Raw genomic sequence first — 20,645 nt, 5'->3', positions numbered from 1 at the left:
GTAATAGAACCATAATAGTTTAATAGTAATATGTAAGTTATGCCAGTAAATTATGAAATAAGTCCAGGACCAGCCTATTGGCTCAGGGTGTCTGACCCTCCAAGGGAGGAGTTGTAAAGTTTGATGGCCACAGGCAGGAATGACTTCCAATGACGCTCTGTGCTGCATCTCAGTGGAATGAGTCTCTGGCTGAATGTACTCCTGTGCCCACCCAGTACATTATGTAGTGGATGGGAGACATTGTCCAAGATGGCATGCAACTTAGACAGCATCCTCTTTTCAGACACCGCCGTCAGAGAGTCCAGTTCCATCCCCACAACATCACTGGCCTTACGGATGAGTTTGTTGATTCTGTTGGTGTCTGTTACCCTCAGCCTGCTGCCCCATGATGGGGATACAGACGAAGGTTGCGGGTGAGGTTTCAGACGAGGATTCGGATGGGAGGGGAGAGGGAGCGAGAGAGAGAGTAAAGAGTCCAACGACCAGTCCCTGGTTTGCAGAGGTATTTATGTGCCAGCCCAAAACGAGAATCAGGTGCCTCAAGGGAATCCGGGAAAACCGGAAAACCGGGAATAAGGATCGATGGACCGGAATGTGGATTTCACGGACCGCACCATGACATAGCCAGGTTAGGGATAGTCAGCATGGCTTTATGCATTGTAGCTCATGTCTATCCAATCTTAAAAGTTTTTGGGGGATGTTACCAGGAAAGTTGATGAAGGAATGGCAGTAGATGTTGCCTACATGAAGTTTGGCAATGCATTTGACAAGGCCCACGTTGGAGCTTGGTCAAGAAGGTTCAGTCGCTCGGCATTCAAGATGAGGTAGTCAATTGGATTGGTGGGAGAAGCTAGAGAGTGGTAGTAGAGGATCACCTCTCTGACTGGAGGCCTATGACTGGTGGTGTGCCGTAGGAATCGGAGCTGGGTCCTTTGTTCTTTGTCATATATACCAATGATCTTGATGATAATGTGGTTAATTGGATCAGGATATTTGCAGATGACACCCAAAACTATAGGTGAAATGGACAGCTAGGAAGACCATCATAGCTTGCAGTGGGAACTGGACCAGCTGGGAAAATGTGCTGAAAAATGGCAAATGGAATTTAATACAGACAGGTGCGAGGTGTTGCACTTCGGTGGGACCAACCAGGGTAGGACTTGCACAGTGAGTGGTAGGGCAGTGAGGAGTGCAGTTGAACAAAGGAATCTGGGAATACAGGTACATAATTCATTGAAAGTAGCGTCACAGGCAGAAAGGGTCATAAAGAAAATGCAGTAGGTTCATTAGCCTTCATATATCAATGTATTGAGTACAGAAGATGGAATGTTATGTTGAAGTTGCATGAGATGTTGATGAGGCCTAATTTGGAGTATTTTATGCAGTTTTTGTCACTGACTTATAGTAAAAATGTAAATTAGTTTGAAAGAGTACAGAGAAGATTTACAAGGATGTTGCCGAGACTAGAAGACCTGTGTTATAAGGAAAGATTGAATAAGTTAAGACTTTATTCCTTGGAACACAGAAGATTGAGGAGAGATTTGAGAGGTATACAATGTTATTTGAGGCATAGATAAGGTAAATACAAGCAGGCTTTTTCCTCTGAGGTTGGATGGGACTACAACTAGAGGTCATGGCTTAAGGGTGAAAGTTGAAAAATTTAAGGGGAATATGAGGGGAAACTTCTTCACTCAGGGTTGTGAGAGTGGAATGAGCTGCCAGTGCAAATGGTGTGTGCAGCCCAATTTCAATATTTAAGAGGTTTAGATGGGTACATGGACGGCAGGGTTATGGAGAGCTATAGTGTGGGTGCAGGTTGATGGGAGTGGCCAGTTTAAATTGTCAGCAGGGAATAGATGGACTGCAGGGCCTGTTTCTGTGCTGCACTTTTCTATGAATGGAGTAACAGAGAGATAAAGCATGGGTGGGCCCTTCGACCCGTCAACTCCATGCCAACCATCAAACTCCCATTGTTACACTGACCCTGCACCATTCTGAATACATTCCCATCACCTCTCCCCAGATTCTCCCCACCTACGCATAAGGGGCAGTTTACTGTGGCCGATTAACCCACCAAGCACACGTGGGAGGTAACCGGAGCACCTGGAGAAAACCCACCCACTTACTGGGAGGTGCACACTCTACACGGACAGCACTGAAGGTCAGGTTTGAATCCACATCTCTGGAACTGTGAGTTGTCAGCTCTACTGGCTGCGACGCTGTGCTACCCTGGAGGCCAGTTGTTTCTGTAAAGTATTTCCATCATTGCTATTCCTCGCTATCATCTGCTTTAAGGCTTTGTTGGAACCCTTTTTCTATTTTTTAACATTTTGAACAGAAAATACATGAGCTGTTTCAGCATTTATTGCAAAATTGTGCTTTTCTTGTTTCATTACTACTATCAGGGATGAGGTACTGGGGCCTCCTCAAGGCTTCTTCCCATCGTCCATCAGGTTTCTGAATGATCCGTGAATCCATGAGCACTGCTTCACCATTTTGCTCGGTTTATTTCTTTTATATATTTTTATTGTAATTTATAGTAATTTTGCTGCACTGTACTGCTGCAGCAAAACAACAAATTCCACAATGTGTATCAGTGATAATAAACCTGATTCGGAGACGATCATAGTGCCCATGTTCATGACTATGTCTGTCTCCTTTAACAATATATCCAATCTGTCGAGAGTCAGGTGGTCAAATTAAACCAACGCATAGCAACTCACCTTTGTTCACAACATATTTGATGCACGTGCCTGTCATATTTCTATATTCTCCTTAAGATTTGATCCCATAACTTGATCTTTCTCCTATACCTAGTGGCAGAGCTTCAGCTAGTTCAGTCTTAATCCAATCACAGTCTTTTCATCACTGCTCTCTCCCTCTTTAAAATCTTTCTCAAAATCCAGATGGTCAATCCTACATAAATTTATCTCCACAACTCCCAGAAAATGCCTTTCATCCTTCTTTTTTATTGTGAATCCTTGTTACCCACATCCACATGACTTTCTGTGAGAACCTTTTGATGTGCATGTTGAAAGACCTAGCAACAAATCATAGGTTTATATCCCTATATATTGTTTGAGTGTTAAACACGAGCAATTTTGCGATGCTGTAAATCTTGAGCAACACTCACAATATGCTGGAGGAACTCAGCAAGTCAGGCAGCTTCTGCGGAGGCCAATAAGCAGTTGATGCATTGGGCTGAGGCCCTTCATCTGGATTGCTTGAATATGTTAGGAACTGTAAGGCACAGAAAGTCTGAGGGGAATTATAGGATAAGTGTAGCAGCCAGTAAGTACAAATGGGAATCACCCTTCAAAAATATCCTGTTAGTTTTGTAACCTCCAGGGGAACATTCGGGATACAGAAACTAACTACTGGGCATGAGACATTCTGATTCTGCACAATTGCAACCATGTAGAGGCAGACATTATGAATATTTATATTAATTAACCTCATTAAGTCTCCCAAGATAAAATCAGGGAAGGTATTAAGTGAGAAAAAAAACATGCAATGGGAAGAACTCGGTCTTGTCCCGAAATGTCGACTCTGATCTTTCCTCCACAGAATGCCGCCTGATCCTTGGGTACTTCCTGTTAGCTCCTGATTCCAGCATTTGAGATTCTTGTGTCTTCAAGGCATTAAGTGGCCATGTACTTATCAGCAAATAGTTAAGGATTTATTTCTGCCATTTGTTTTGTCAATTAATATTCTGGCTGTTTGTATACAGGGCAGCTGTCCCTCAACACTGTAATAAAATAATGTCTGGGATTATATTTTTTGAACTCGCTGGAGTATCCATAGGTTTATTCAAAATGGTTCTGTCAGTTGGGATGTGCTGGAAATATAAAAATATGTAGCTCTACAAAGTTATCATCTACACTGAAAATATTGAAATTCAATAGGTAATTATAATCATTGAAACTGTACTTGATCACCTATTGCTCTATCTTTGTGTTTAATAAGTAACATTCAGCTTTTGAAACAAACAAAAAAATGTGAAGACGCTGGAAGTACAAAGCAAAGTACAGAAGGAACTCAGCAGGTCAGGCAGCATCTATGGAAAAGAGTAAACAGTCGACGTTCCGGGCTGAAACATCAACAGTCTGTCGATGGGATAAATGCAAGCATAGTCAATTTGAAATTGTCCCATTTGGGCCTAAAGATTTAATCACTGTGAAGGATTTCTTACTCTTGTGGGATAATATCTTCCCTGAAAAGGGTGGTCACTCTTGGCGGGAAAGACCCTTGGCTGCGAAACAAGCCTGGTTCTGGGGCCTCGTCCATGGTGGTTGCAGGATTTGACTCTGGGACTGCAGGAAGTGGTCCCGACAGCTTTCTTCCCTAACAGTTGACTCTGCTCTCCTCAATTGATCAACGTGTTGTCTCCAGATAACGCAATCTCCACTGTGTAGTAGAGTGGTCCAGTTCCCTACTTAATCTTTCCAAGCATCCACTCTTGATCACCTCTGTAGTCTCTCACCAGGACTGATTGTCCAGGAACGAAACATCAACCCTTCTTGTTTGAGGAGTTCTCAATTTGCCTCAGCAGTTTGTCCTGCATATTTCTTCTGAGGTTGGGTTTGAGGAGATCCAAGCGTGAGTGCAGGGGACGACCCAGGAACAGCGTAGCTGGTGAGTTGTTGGCTGTGGACGGTGCTGCATTGCGATATGCAACCAGAAAACTGGTGGGCTTCTTACTCAGTGTCAGCGTACCGTGATCACAGTGCATTCTTTAGACTTTGTCAAGGTATTTGTAGATGGGCGGTATGGTGCAGATGTAATGTCTCATTCCATTCATTTTCAGAAATGACTGAAACAAACTGTTGTCTACTGTCACTGACTAAGTGTTCTGGAATACCAGTCCTTGAGAAGAGGCTTCTCAACATATCAGCAGTGCGCACGGCTGTAGTGGGTGCTGTTGGATACACTTCTGGCCATTTTGTAGCTGCATCCTCTACTACCAAGAAATGTGTGCACATGAATGGTTCAGCCAAATCCACATGAATCCCCTGGCAGGGCAACGCAGGCTGCTCCCAAGGATGGAGAGGTGCTGCTCTTGGCACCTTCTGGATGTATTGCTATTTCCAACAGAACATGCCAAGCTGCTTGATCTGCCAGTCTATCCTAGGCCACTAGACAAAACTTTGAGTCAATGCTTTCATCTTGATCATGCCTGGATGACCACCATGTATCACCTCCAACACTTCAGCTCTCAGCTTGGATGGCAAAACAACTCTCAATCCCCACTTAAAGAAACCTCTATCAAGGGCAATTTCATCCCAGCGCTGTTAAAAGTGGGGAAGTAGATTTCTGCCATACATTCCAGTCATTTTGGGTTGCAATGTAGACCTGAGTAGTGTGGGGTCTTTTCTGGTTTCTCTTTGGATCATCTCTACCATAATAAGGAGACGTTCAACTTGCATTAGGGAGAATACGTCGAGGAATGTCCCCTTTTGTTATTTTTTCGGGTATTACCTTTTCTGAAGGTAAGTGGGAAAATCCATCAGTATTTCCATAAATAGTCGTCCTCTTGAAATCAGTCTTGTAATGGTGTCCTCCAAGAAACAGAGCCCATCTCCGCTGCTGTCGGTAGAACACAATTCTCTGTATTGAAAATGGACACCAGTGGCTGGTGATCTGTAATGAGGGTAAACTCTCTCCCATAAGAGTAGTGGTCAAATTGTTTCACACCCCAAACCAGAGTCAAGGCCTCTCTGTCAATCTGTGTGTAGTTATTCTCTGCGGTGGTAAAGGAACATGACACAAAGTCTATGGGGCATTCACTTATTCACTTCCATTGCTCATAACATGTGACATTACTGCACCTACACCATAAGGTGAGGCGTCACAGACAAGCTTCACTAGATGATGCAGATCATAATGTGTGTGTACAGTGTTCAATGTCACTGTTTCTTTGCTTTCTAAATCTTTTTATTGAATTAGTACACAAAGAATAAAACATATAGCAACCAATACATTGTTAGGATATAAATATAAAAGTTATATTAATACAAATAAATACAGACAACATGTTAATTCCAGAATAACAAGGTAATATAATTATATACTAATATCTCATATATACCTAATAGAACGAAAAAAAAACCCAGAAAAAAAAATCTACCATGCAACTAACCTAATAAAGCAAAGCAATGGGCTAACTAGGTATATACTAGAACTGAACAATTAAACGATCGCGTCCTCAAACCCGACCTCCGCTAATAACAGATAAAATCCATGAAGGGAATGTATATATGGTCAGAGAGAAAAAAATACTCACATTAAATGAAAATATTGAATAAATGATCTCCAGGTCTGTTAAATTTAACTGAAGTATCATGAAGATTACTCCTGATTTTTTCCAAATTTAAACACGGTATCGTTTGAGAGAACTAAAAAAACGTAGTTGGGGCATTAATCTCCTTCCAATGTTGTAGAATACATCTTTTCGCCATTAAAGTAAGAAATGCAATCATTCTATGAGCTGAGGGGGGTAAATTACTAGAAGTTTTAGGTAATCCAAAGATAACAGTAATAGGATGGGGAGAAGTATCACTATTCAAAACCTTTGAGATAGTATTAAAAATGTCTTTCCAAAAAGTTTCCAGAGTAGGACAAGACCAAAACATGTGGGTCAAGGAAGCTATCTCCCCATGATATCTATCACAAAGAGGGCTTCCTCTTTAAATCAATCAGAATCTCCACGAGATTCTAAACATATGTGTGACTTTTTAGATAACCTAGACTTCCCTAAGATATCACATGATATATGTTCTATGTTAGAAACTTCCTTTGCTAATGATGAGATTAAGAATGTTAATTTTTCTATGAACTCGGGGAAAGCTCCTGGCCCTGATGGGTTTACCGTGGAATTTTTAAAATCTTTTGCACCTCATTAGTCCCCTGGTTATCCAGGGTTCTGGAGGCCTCACTAAAACTTGGTAAACTACCAGAATCCTTTTATAGAGCATCAATTTCTTTAATATTAAAGAAGGATAAGGACCCCGCTCAATGCGCATCTTATAGACCAATATTCTTGTTAAATGTTGACTCCAAGATTTTTTCTAAATTATTAGCAAATAGACTAGAAAAAACACTTCCTTATATTATTTTGGAAGATCAAACGGGTTTTATTAAGAATCGCTATTCTTTTTATAATATTCGTACAGTTTAAATATTGTCTTTACCTAGTCACAAGCCGATCCTGAATGCGTCATTTCCCTAGATGCTGAAAAAGCCTTTGACAGGGTTGAATGGCTCTATTTATTTAAGGTGCTTGAAAAGTTTAACTTCAGCTCAAAATTTATATCCTGGATTAAATTGTTATACCATTCTCCTATGGTGTCAGTTCGTACTAATACTCAAAACTCACCTTTTTTTCCTCCATTTCGAGGTACCAGACAAGGGTGTCCCCTTAGCCCTTTATTATTTGATATAGCATTAGAACCACTAGCAATTGCTATTCGAGAATCTCCTAACATTATTGGTATAACTCATGGTTAAAGTCTCATAAAGTATCACTTTACGCTGATGACTTACTCTTATATATTTCCAATCCTCAAAAATCTATCCCAGCAGCTCTAGATTTATTAGCCCAATTTAGTCTTTTTTCAGGATACAAATTAAATCTTAATAACAGTGAACTTTTCCCTGTTAACAAGCAAGTTCCCTTAGATCAGAACCTGCTGTTCAGGTTGGTTAATAATCATTTTTCATATCTTGGGATTAAAATTACCTGTGAACATAAGGATTTATTTAAGGCTAATTATTTACCCTTAATTGACCATATCACACAACTTTCCTTTAAATGGTCTCCACTTTATTTAACTTTGACTGGTCATATTAATGCTGTTAAGATGTTTATTTTGCCAAAATTTTTATATATATTTCAGGCATTACCAATTTTTGTTCCAAAACCCTTTTTTGATAAAGTAGACTCTAAAATCTCTTCATTTATTTGGCAAAATAAAAACCCAAGGTTGGGTAGAATACATCTACAGAAAGCTAAGAGAGGTGGAGGCTTGGCATTACCTAACTTTAGATTTTATTGCTGGCAATTAATATTCGACACATGAAATTTTGGTTACTTGACCAAGATACACTATCCATTCCTAAATGATTAGTATTGGAATTACAATCTGTTCAAGGCTACGTACTTGGCTCTATATTAGGATCTTCTCTTCCTTCCAATTTGAAACGGTATAAGCAGGTTTGCAACCCGATAGTTAAACATACCTTACGTATCTGGTTTCAATTCCGAAATTTTTTTGATCTTAATCAATTTGTGCTAGCGATTCCTATTATTGGCAATATATTTTTTCTCTCCCCCTCTACGGACCGTGCCTTTGAAATTTGGAAGACTAATGGTATATCACGGTTTTCAGACTTATTTTCAGATGGCTCCCTTATGTCTTTTGAACAGTTATCTAATAAATACAATTTACCAAGAACACATTTTTTTAGAAATTTGCAAGTTAGAACTTTCCTAAATACCATACTCTCTTCCTTTCCGGCGTTACGCCCCACAAATATTTTAGACGCTATCACTAGCCTTAACCCGTTTCAGAAAGGTGTAACGGCTACTATTTATAATATTATCATGAAATTTAGGAAAGCTCTATTTGACAAGATTAGGACTGACTGGGAAAGGGAATTGGGTCTTACTATCCCGGCTGAGGACTGAGCCTATTTTTGACAACTTGTTAATACTTCCTCTATCTGTTCCAAACACTTCTTAATTCAATTTAAAGTTGTCCATTGAGCACACATGTCTAAAGATAAATTAGCTTGCTATTACTCTCAATGTCACTGTTTCCTTTAACTTTTGGAAAGCCACCTCACACAGCTTCGTCCATTGCCATTTCTTTCCAATCTGCAGTAATCAGTTCAAGGGGTGGAGCCCAGTAGCCAGGTTTGTCAGGAACCTGTTACAGTAATTGACAAATCCTAAAAAGACCACAACTGTGACACATCCTTTGGTCTTGGGGCATCCTCCATTGCTTCAACTTTCTCAGTACACTTGTGTAATACTTGTGATTCTTCGTTTAAAGAATTCAGAATTGTTGTGCCATGCTCTGAGGCCACAATCTTCTCATCTTTATAACACTGTCTTGAGATCTTGGAGATGTTCCTTGTCATCCTTACTGGTAACAATGATGTCATCCAAGTAGCACTGTGTGTCAAGGTAGTCTTGCAGCACCTGGTCTAGAGGTTTTTGCCAGAGTGCATGTGCAAATGCTACTCCAAAAATAAGCCCATTATAGTGGTAAAGCTTTTTATGAGTGTTTCTGGTGAGAAATTATTTTGACTCTTCTTTCATCTCCTTATGTTGGTGGGGCCTAGCTAAGTCCACTTTGCTGAAGTGTTTTCCTCCAGAAAGATTTGCAAAGGTATTCTCTAACCTGGGCAGAGGGAGTTGATCTACTTTCAGTACTGGGTTGATGGTGACCTTAGAGTCAGCACAGATATTGACAGACCCATTCTTCTTGGCTACTGGGATCACTAGAGCTGCCCATGGGCTCCATTCAACCTTGGAAAGAATTCCTTCATCCTCCATGCAATGGATGGTACAAAAACTGGACAGACTTTTTAAAACTTAGGTGTGGTATTTTTAGTTAACACTTTTTTACCCTTGATTTATCTGAGTTTTCCAATGCCATCCTTGAACACTGTTGTGACATCATCCAGTAACTTTTGAAATTTGCTTTCAGGTGGCTTCATGCAGGGGATGTGGCATGCAAATGGTGGATAGATCTCCAATCAAGTTAGTTGTCTCAGCCAATCATGTCCCCACAATGCTGGTCCTCCTGATTTTACCAAATACAAGTTCAATGTGTCTGTTGGTTGTTGTACTTCACTGTTGTGAATGTTATTACCACTGGAGTTATCTTTTCTCTTATATAAAGTCTCAGTTGGATATCTGCAGGCTTCAGTTCAGAATCTTTGAAATGCCTTTCTAACCCATTTTGTGGAATGACTGAAGCAGCTGAGCCAGTGTCCAATTCCATTTTAATTAATTTGCCATTCACTTCAAAGGTAAGCCATACTGCTTGTCTATCGTTAATTTTCATACTAGAAATCTCAAGGCAATGCCTCGTCTCAAGTCCTCTGTTGTCTTATCATTAGCAGATTTCTTATCAACAGTATGCAGTTTAGTGCTCTTTTCAACACTACAGCTTGACTTTTTATCTTTTTCTCTTCCCTGTGTAGTCCTTTATTTTTGTCTGCCTGACTTGCTCTTTGTATGTGACCTATATTGTTGCATTTTTGACAAGTTTCACCTTTAAACCTGCATTAGTTTGGTGTATGTGAGCCCCTGTCACAACAGTAACATAATTTGTTCGGCCAGGCAGTATCTGTTTAGACATTAAAATTTTGTTCATGCTCACTTTCATTCCTGACTACAACACAATTGTGTCGCTGTCTGCTGTTTCCATTGATACATCTTTTTCAACTGCTCTTTTAAATGAAAGTCTTGCTTCATTTTGAAGCAATTTTGAATGTTTTCTTGTAAGATTCCGCAAACTAAACGATCTATCAGTGTATCATTAAGCCCATCACTGAACTGACAATGCTCAGACAATCATTTCAATTCAGCCACGTACATTGGAATGGACTTCCCTTGCTTATGATTCCGCTTTGAAGCCTAAAGCATTCTGCTCATTTCAGCTGGTTTGATTGGAACAACTAAACTTCTCTTTGGCTACTTTATTTGCTTCAAAACACTGCTGAATTTGCTCAGTATACAATATCTAGTTATCTCTTGTGCAACCAAAGGCATCAATCTTTCCAGTGTAGCCAGCCTTATCTGCTTTTTAATCTCTGATTATTATCACTGGTACTTGCTGCTTTTGAACCAATGAATTTGTCCATTTTCTGCCTTATTTAAACTTGACCATGTGTGTCTCTCCAAAATAAGCACGTGCTGCACTTTTTATTTTTCTTCTATCTGTTCTCACTGCTTTTTTTTTAACTTAAAGATCTCACTGTGCTTCAACAGGTAGGTAGTCATCTCAGGTTCATTTAAAATTTCGTCATCACTTCTGTTATGTTTTGTAACTCCAAAACATAAAACTAATTGCAAGAAAAGGACAAGAGTCCAGGAAAAAGGGTCTTAGTTTCACTTTCACTTTAAGCGAGGCACTCACTTATAACGTGTTAGCGTGATGACGTACGTCATTCATGTACTTTGTACATACAACCATAATGAGTTGTTTAAACAAAGAATGCTTAATCAAACAATATTAAATACACAACAGGAGTCAGCACCGATCCCCGCAGCACACCACAAGTCACAGGCTTCCAGTCGGAGAGGCAACTATCTACAGCCTCTCTCTAACTTCTTCCGCAAAGCCAATGACTATTCCAATACACTACTTCATCTTGAACGCTGAGCCATTAAACTTTGTTGCTTAACCTCCCATGCTGACCTTGCTAAAGTCCATGTAGGCAACCTCCACTGCCTTGCCTTCATCAACTTTCCTGGTAACTTCCTCAAAAAACTTTAGGATTAGTTAGACATGATTTACCACACACACAAAGCCATATTGATTATCCCTAATCACTCCCTGTCTATTCAAATACTTGTACATCTGGTCCCTTAGAATATCTTCCAATAACTTTTCCACTGCAGGCTCACTGGCCTATAATTTCCTGGTTTACTTTTAGAATCTTCCTTAAACAACGGTACATTTGCAATCCTCCAGTCCTGCAGAGCCCCACTCGTGGCTACGTGTGTTTTAAATATCTCTACTGGACCCCTGCTATTTTTGCACTTGCCTCCCACAGCGTCCAAGCAAGCACATTGTCAGGCCCCGTGGATTTATCCACCTTAAGCTGCCTCAAGACAGCAACCACCACCTCCTTCTCTGTAATCTGTATAGGGTCCACTGCCTCACTGCTGCATTGCCTCACATCTATAGACTGTGTCCGTCTCCTGAGTAAATACAGATGCAAAAAATCTACTTAAGATCTCCCCCATCTCTTTTCATTCCACGCATAGATTACCACTCTGATCTTACAGAGGAACAATTTTGTCCCTTGCTAGACTTTTGATCTTAATATATCTGTAGAAGCCCTTAGGATTCCCCTTCACCTTGTCTGCTAAAACAACTACATGCCTTCTTTTAGCCCTCCTGATTTCTTTCATAAGTGTTCTCTTATACTCAGCAAGTACCTTTTTTGTTTCTGTCTGCCTATGCCTGCTATACACCTCCTTCTTTTTCTTAACCAGGGCATCAATATCTCTCAAAATCCAGGGTTCTCTAAACGTAATACTCTTGCCTTTTATTCCAACTGGAGCATACAAACATTGTACTCTTATAAATTTCACTTTTGAAAGCCTCCTACTTACCAAGCACACCTTTGACAGAAATCAGCCCCCTCAATCCATATTTGACAGGTCCTTTCTGATACCATCAAAATTGAGCTTTCCCCAATTGAGAACCTGAATCCGAGGACCAGACCTATCCTTTTCTACAATTACCTTGAAACTGTTGGTATTATGTTCACTAGATGCAAAGTGGTAATCCTACACAAACTTCTGTCACCTGCTCCATCTCATTCTCTATTAGGTAATCTAGTACCACACCCTCTCGAGTTGCAGCTTCAATGTTCAAAGTAAATTTATTGTCAGAGTACATACTGTACATGTCAACATATATATGAATCAGAATCAGGTTTATTATCACCGGCGTGTGTCACGAAATGCGTTAACTTAGCAGCAGCAATTCAATGCAATACATGATAATATAGAAAGAAAAATAATAAATCAATCGATTACAGTAAGTATATATGTATATTAAATAATCAGATGTAAAATAGTGCAAAAACAGAATGTATATTTTAAATAAGTGAGGTAGTGTACATGGGTTCAATGTCCGTTTAGGAATCTTATGGCAGAGGGGAAGAAGCTGTTCCTGAATCGCTGAGTGTGTGCCTTCAGGCTTCTGTACCTCCTTCCTGATGGCAACAATGAGAAAAGGGTATTCCCTGGGTGATGGGGTCCTTAATATTGGACGCTCCCTTTCTGAGACAAGCTCCCTGAAGGTGTCCTGGATATCATGGAGACTAGTACCCAAGATGGAGCTGACTAGTTTTACAACTTTCTGAGGCTTCTTTCGGTCCTGTGCGGTAGCCCCACCCCCCATCCCCCTCCCCCATACCAGATAGTGATGCAGCCTGTCAGAATGCTCTCCACTCCGTAGAACTTTTTGAGTGTTTTAGTTGACAAACCAAATCTCTTTGAACTCCTAATGAAATATAGCCATTGTCTTGCCTTCTTTATAGCTGCATCAACCAGGTTACATTCAGGTTAGCTACAACCCTGACATTCATGTTCTTGTGGGTAAATAAAATAAATCTATAATAGAATATTATGCACTAATTACTGATAAAGGAAACTTTCTTGAACACATTTGACAATCTCTTTCACATCTAGCTATTTTACAGTATGGGAGTCCCAGTCAATTTGCAGAAATTTAAAATCACCTACTATCACAACCTTAAGTTTCCTGCAACAGTCTATGATCTCGCTACAGATTTGCTCCTCCAAATCCTGTGGACTATTGGGTGGTCTATAATATAATCCCCTCAATGAGGTCATATATTTCTTATTCCTCAGTTCCACCCATAAAGCCTCACGAGATGAGTTCTTCAGTCCGTCCTGACTGAACACTGCCATGGCATTTTCCCTGAATAGTAATGTCACCCCTCCCTCTTTAATCCCTCCTGCTCTAAAACAGGATACCGGAGCATTGAACAATCAGTCCTGCCCTTCTTGCAATCAAGTCTCATTAATAGCTACAATGTCATAATTCCACATGCTGAAACATGCTCTGAGCTCGTCCACCTTTCCTACAACACTCCTTGCACTGAAATATACATGTCTCAAAACATTAGTCCCACCATGCTTGACCTTTTCATTCCTGATGTATGTAGGTGTAACCAGGTGACCGTCGAATCTTATTCATTATCGTTAAAAGTGTACCTAGGCGTCCATCCGGGTAATGCTAGAATAGTTGTCTGCGCCTTTAAGGAGAGATGGTGATGTCATTACGCACGTGTGGGATAGTGGGGAGACCATTTTGTTTTCTGCTGAAGAAGCTAGTGGGGCTTTGGAATTGAGTTACTGGGCATGGTGAGGAAAGGTGAGCATTAATTGATGGTATCCATGTGATCTCATTTATGCTTGCTGGCGAATCGAGAGTACAGGTAATTTGTCATGTTTTACATGTGGATGCTTTAGATTTTCACGAGTGAAGGCATCGACACTGGATAGCATGGCATGTGCAAAGTTCCTCACCAGCCAAGTAGGTCAGTCTTCCCATAATTTAACTACCAGGCAATATCTTGTAAAAGTTGTGCCAAAGTGTACCTTTTGTCTAACTTTATTGTATCAGGACTGATTGTGCATGTAACAGCGTAACGTGAATGTTTAGTCTCTGTTCGGAAGTTCAGCACATGTGTACATCTTAGATGAGATGTATTCGCTTACATTTTCGCTTCTATGTATAAAATACAGGGTTGGGGGGATTCTAATGCTCTTTGTATTGTGTTCCTTCAGAATTGCCACTACGGTATTAGTTCTGTATTAATTTTGTGCGGTTAGCTCTATATATCTTCATACTGCTTACGCAATTAGCCGCTACACAAGGGTGTGGATTGAAAGTTAAACTGAGATTGTAATGGCAAGAACTGGTTGTAAGTTCGTTCGTTTTGTTTTGAGACCCTCTTCTGACATGTAAACATCTAAAACAGATAAAGGAATTAAAACCGGAAAAGTATTTGTTGTCCTGTGTATACTTTTCCCCAGGCTACATAAGCTTAACAACATCTTTCTCCACTATCTGTTCTGCTCTCTTGTTCCCATCTACTTGCAACTTCAGTTTATACCCCACCGCACAGTACTAGCAAACCTTCCCACTAGGACACTGGTCACCTTAAGTTAAGGTGCAAACCATCCTTTCCGTACAGGTCCTACCTTCCCTGGAAGAAGCCCAACAATCATAAAATCTGAAGCCCTTCTGCCTTCACCATCTCCTTAGCCACATGCTAAACTGTATTATCTTCCTGTAGCTGGCCTCACTAACACGTGGCAATGGTAACAACCCTGAGATCACAACCCTCGAGATTCTTCCCTTTAATTTAGCATCTAACTCCCTGAACTCACTTTGTAGGAACTGGTTACCACATCTATCCAAGTCATTGAAACCAATGAGGACCACCGTCTCTGGCTGTTCACTTTCCCACTTAAGAATGCTCTGAACTCAAACTGAGATGTCCCTGACCCTAGCACCTGGGAGGCAACATACCATCCGGGAATCTTGTTCTCATCCATAGAATCTCCTGTCTGTTCTGCCAACTAATGAATCTTCTATCACCAGAACTTGCCTCTTCTCCCTCTTGTTCCTGAATCACAGAATCAGATTGGTGACAGAGACCTGACTGCTGTGGGTTTTCTCTGCTAGGTCATGCTCCCAACAATGTCCAAAATCATACACCTGTTGTTGAAGGAGTTTGCAACAGGGGTACTCTGCACTTGCTATCTATCTCCTTTCCCTCTCCTGACAGTCACCCAGTTACCTTCGTCCTGCCCCTTGGGTGTAACTACCATCCTGTATGTCCTGTCTTTCAACCCCTCAGATTCCAGAATGATCCAGAGTTCATCCAGTTGCCTCTCGAGCTCCTTAACGTGGACTCTTAGAATCTGCAGCTGGATGCACTTCCTGCAGGTGAAGTTGCTAGGGACACTGGCGGTCTCCCTGACTTCCCACATCCCACAAGAGGATCATTCCACTATCCTGCCTAGCATCACCACTGCTCTAAATGTACAATAAGAAATAAAGGAAGAATAAATGACAGAAAAAATCTTCTGATACCCTTGCCTCTCCTCACTCAAGCCTCCTCCTACCCACTCCAACACTGACCCACTCATACAATGGCTCCTCCCACAATATCCACTCCACGTAAACCTAATCTTTACATTGGAGCAACACACACAAGGTGCTGAAGGAACTCAGCAGCTCAGACAGCCATCTATGGAAAGGAGTAAACAGTTGACGTTTCGCCTTGAGACACTTCATCAGGGCTGGAAAAAAAGACTTTGCCAAATAGTTAACTATGCACAGTCCAATGCCTCCTTGGGATTATGCACACAAAATATGCTGAGTACCCCCACTCACTTCTTTTAAATTCTCTCTCCACCTAAGTAATCTAGTGTCTCCTTGGGACTGTGGTGTGCAAAATGAGCCAACTACCCCCACTCACTTCTTTTAAATTGTCTCTCCATCCAAGTAATCTGGAGTCTCCTAGGGACTGTGGTGTGCAAAATGAGCCAACTACCCCCACTGGCTCCTTTTAAACACTCTCTCCATCCAAGTAATCCGGTGTCTCCTAGGGACTGTGGCACGCAAGATGTGTCAACTGCCCCTGCTCGCTTCTTTTAAACTGGGGTCAAGTCAGGACACAATCACAACAGAATGAAAGAAGTTCATGATTTTACCAAGCACATAATTATCATTGACTTGCAGCATCAACAATAATGCTAGATTTCCGGCATGGCAAATCCTTAACCTTGCATTCCATCCCGATTGCTTAATCCCTTAATATCCAGATTGTTGCTTATTTCTTCTCCTTTTAGCAATTTCACTTTTGACTTATTTTACAGAACAGTCTTTCCTTCCATCAATTACACGCAAGAATTATATTTCCCTGATTGAAATCCTCCAGCAGAACATTCTTCTCTGATATTGTCTTCTGTCTCCTGTCCTCCTCCAGGCTGCCTTGTCACTGCTCAGACCTTTGATTCTTCTGCCTGTCAAACTCTTTGATGGAACTTTTTAGTTCGAGAAGAACTGTCTGAATATATATTCATGCCGGAGTGAGAGGTGAGAGAAAGAGGAATGATAATACTCAGTACTTCGAAATTCTTACCTCACCTAGGCCTGTTCCACTGAAATATTACATCATGGAGGAGATTCAAACAAGAGGACATGAGTTGAGAGTTAAAGCGCAAAAGTTTAGGGGTAACATGAGGGGGAACTTCTTTACTCAGAGATTGGTAGCTGTGTGGAACGAGCTTCCAGCAGAAGTGGTTGAGGCAGGTTTGATGTTGTCGTTTAAAGTTAAATTGGACAGCTATATGGACAGGAAAGGAATGGAAAGGAATGGAGGGTTATGGGCTGAGTGCAGGTCGGTGGGACTAGGTGATAATAAGAGGCATGGACTAGAAGGGTCGAGATGACCTGTTTCCGTGCTGTAATTGTTATATGGTTACATGGTTATTCAAAACTATCTATCAATGCCTACCAGCTACTTGAAATTCTGCACCAAAAATGTATTCCCAAAGGAATACTCTACCTTTATGACTCTCCACATAATAATTATGCATGCATGATTTAATAATCTTCCACTGCTTGCTTTAGTATCTATTTTATTTTTTGCTCGTCTCACTCAGTTCAAGTGTTCAACTACAGGCCAACTCTGCCAGCTTGTCTGCAGCCTGTTGCACTGATACCAGTTCTTCTCTCCAGCTTTCCACATCATTCATCCTGCAAGGTGTTTATTCTGCATTAACAGGTCATAGTCTTCTGCAGATATGCTGTTAAAAATATCTCACAGAAACATAGAAACATAGAAAATAGGTGCAGGAGTAGGCCATTCGGCCCTTCGAGCCTGCACCGCCATTTCTTATGATCATGGCTGATCATCCAACTCAGAACCCTGCCCCAGCCTTCCCTCCATACCCTCTGATCCCCCTAGCCACAAGGGCCATATCTAACTCCCTCTTAAATATAGCCAATGAACTGGTCTCAACTGTTTCCTGTGGCAGAGAATTCCACAGATTCACCACTCTCTGTGTGAAGAAGTTTTTCCTAATCTCAGTCCTAAAAGGCTTCCCCTTTATCCTCAAACTGTGACCCATCGTTCTGGACTTCCCCAACATCGGGAACAATCTTCCTGCATCCAGCCTGTCCAATCCCTTTAGGATTTTATACATTTCAATAAGATCCTCCCTCAATCTTCTAAATTCCAATGAGTATAAGCCTAGTCGATCCAGTCTTTCATCATATGAAAGTCCTGCCATCCCAGGAATCAATCTGGTGAACCTTCTTTGCACTCCCTCTATGGCAAGGATGTCTTTCCTCAGATTAGGGGACCAAAACTGCACACAATACTCCAGGTGTGGTCTCACCAAGGCCTTGTACAACTGCAGTAGTACCTCCCTGCTCCTGTACTCGAATCCTCTCACTATAAATGCCAGCATACCATTCGCCTTTTTCACTGCCTGCTGTACCGGCATGCCCACTTTCAATGACTGGTGTATAATGACACCCAGGTCTTGTTGCACCTCCCCTTTTCCTAATTGGCCACCATTCAGATAATAATCTGTTTTCCTGTTTTTGCCACCAAAGTGGATAACTTCACATTTATCCACATTAAATTGCATCTGCCATGAATTTGCCCACTCACCCAACCTATCCAAGTCACTCTGCATCCTCTTAGCATCCTCCTCACAGCTAACACTGCCACCCAGCCTCGTGTCATCCGCAAACTTGGAGATGCTGCATTTAATTCCCTCATCCAAGTCATTAATATATATTGTAAACAATTAGATTGGTTGTATCATGCTTTGGTGTGGCAATTTGGATGCACAATAAGGTAAAAGGCTGTAGAAAGTAGTGGACTCTGCCAAATACATGCCAGGCACATCCCTCCCCGCCATAGGTTGTATCTGTTAGAGCGATTTTTGGGTTAAGCATGTTTAGCAAAAAACTTCAGCTACCAATCTTCAAATCTGAATATAGATTGCAGATATCATTTAAAATGCAGCTCTGAACAATAGGTTTCCAAAATGGCTTGGATCACAGACCAGACTGAGCAGGAAACGGCCACTTACTTAACAGATAGTCTACATATGCATGAATCCAGTCAACACTCATTGTGTGGACATGACAGTAATTAACACTTATTTTGGATGTGATGGTGAGAAGATCCAGGCATTTTAAGCTGTTTCAAGGGGGCATAGTAAATATGGACTTGTTTGAATTGTCCCGAATTTTCTTTGATCTTTGGCATATGAAGTGTGTGTACTGTTGGGTACAGGCAGACCTTCCCGCCCAGAGGGTCTCCAATTGATGCCTGTCGTATTTTGTTTTGCCAAATAAGGAGTCTGTTTAATAACTACTAGTACTTTTCTCCAGTGACTTAATTCAGGCAACATTTGGTGTCAGGAGTGGGGCATCTTCTGCAACCCATCGTGTGGCCAGCGATCTTCACAGTCTAAGTGGGTGAACATTTTTTAAGTTAGCACTTGGATCTATTCGGGTCCGGGGAACACGAGCTATCATGAACACGGAGAGCTGAACTGTTAGCGTGTACGTGCACATGTGTGTTTAGGCACGAGACGAAACCTCGTGAGTTAAATTGGTGAGACGGAGCCACTAGTTGTCAAGGGTGGTTATTGAAGATTTGGGACGCCAGTGGGAGCGTGTGTACTAGTTTCGAAAGCTGCATTTTAGCATATGTGTTTTACGAGTGTGATGCTAAGGAATGCAGCAGGCATCGTGAGTTTAGACGCAAGTAAGTGGCAGGTTGCGCGGTTCTAAGTATGTTCTGTTTAACTTGTATCTGTCTTTTATGTTTTGCATTGTGTGGGAATTAGTGTGGAGAGGTTTTACCCAGATGTATCTGTCAGGATGGCACTTACTGAGTTCAGACAACATCAAGTTGAGAACTGAGCCAACACCTTGACTTTGATTACAACCATTCATAAGCCCTTCATCCCCTGGGAGAAACAGAACATTTTTTCAAGACCAACCACAGACTCTGAATTGGATTGAGTTCTGGACTCTGAGTTAGCCACTCCAGGACATTAACTTTGTTGTTTTTAAGCCAGTCCTAAGTAGATTTGGCTTTATGCTTGGGGTCATTGTCTTGCTGGAAAACAAATCTTCTCCCAAGATGTAGTTCTCTTGCAAATTGCATCAGGTTTTCCTCCAGGATTTCCCTATATTTTGCTGCATTCATTTTATCTTCTACCTTCACAAGCCTTCCAGGGCCTGCTGCAGTGAAGCATTCGCACAGCATGATGCAGCCACCACTATGCTTCGTGGTCGGGATGGTGTGTTTTTGATGATGTGCAGTGTTTGGCTTATGGCCAAAAAAGCCCAAGTTTGGTTTCATCAGACCATAGAACCTTCTTCCAGCTGAGTTCAGAGTCTCTCACATGCCTTCTGGCAAACTCTAGCCCAGAGTTCATGTGAGTTTTTCTTCCCAGCAGTGGCTTTCTTTTTGCCACTTTCTCATAAAGCTGCGATGGTGAAGCACCCAGGCAACAGTTGTCGTATGCACGGTCTCCCATCACAGCCTTTAAAGCTTGTAACTCCTCCAGAGTTGACATAGCTCTCTTGGTGGCCTCCTTCACTAGTCCCCTTCTTGCAGTCACCCAGTTTTTGAGGATGGCTGGCTCTAGGCAGATTTACAGCTGTGCCATAATTCCATTTTTGATAACTGACTCAACCGTTGTTGGTTGGTCGGCATCCATCTGTCTCGAAGGACAATGGGCGATGATGATCATGATTACAAGCCTAGGCAGAAGGTATGGAGATCCTGAGATGCCCGGTCATCAAGATCCCCCATCA

The sequence above is a fragment of the Mobula birostris genome, chromosome 22 (genome assembly GCF_030028105.1).
Source record: "Mobula birostris isolate sMobBir1 chromosome 22, sMobBir1.hap1, whole genome shotgun sequence".
Taxonomy (NCBI): domain Eukaryota; kingdom Metazoa; phylum Chordata; class Chondrichthyes; order Myliobatiformes; family Myliobatidae; genus Mobula; species Mobula birostris.
This window is presented reverse-complemented; position numbering follows the sequence as displayed.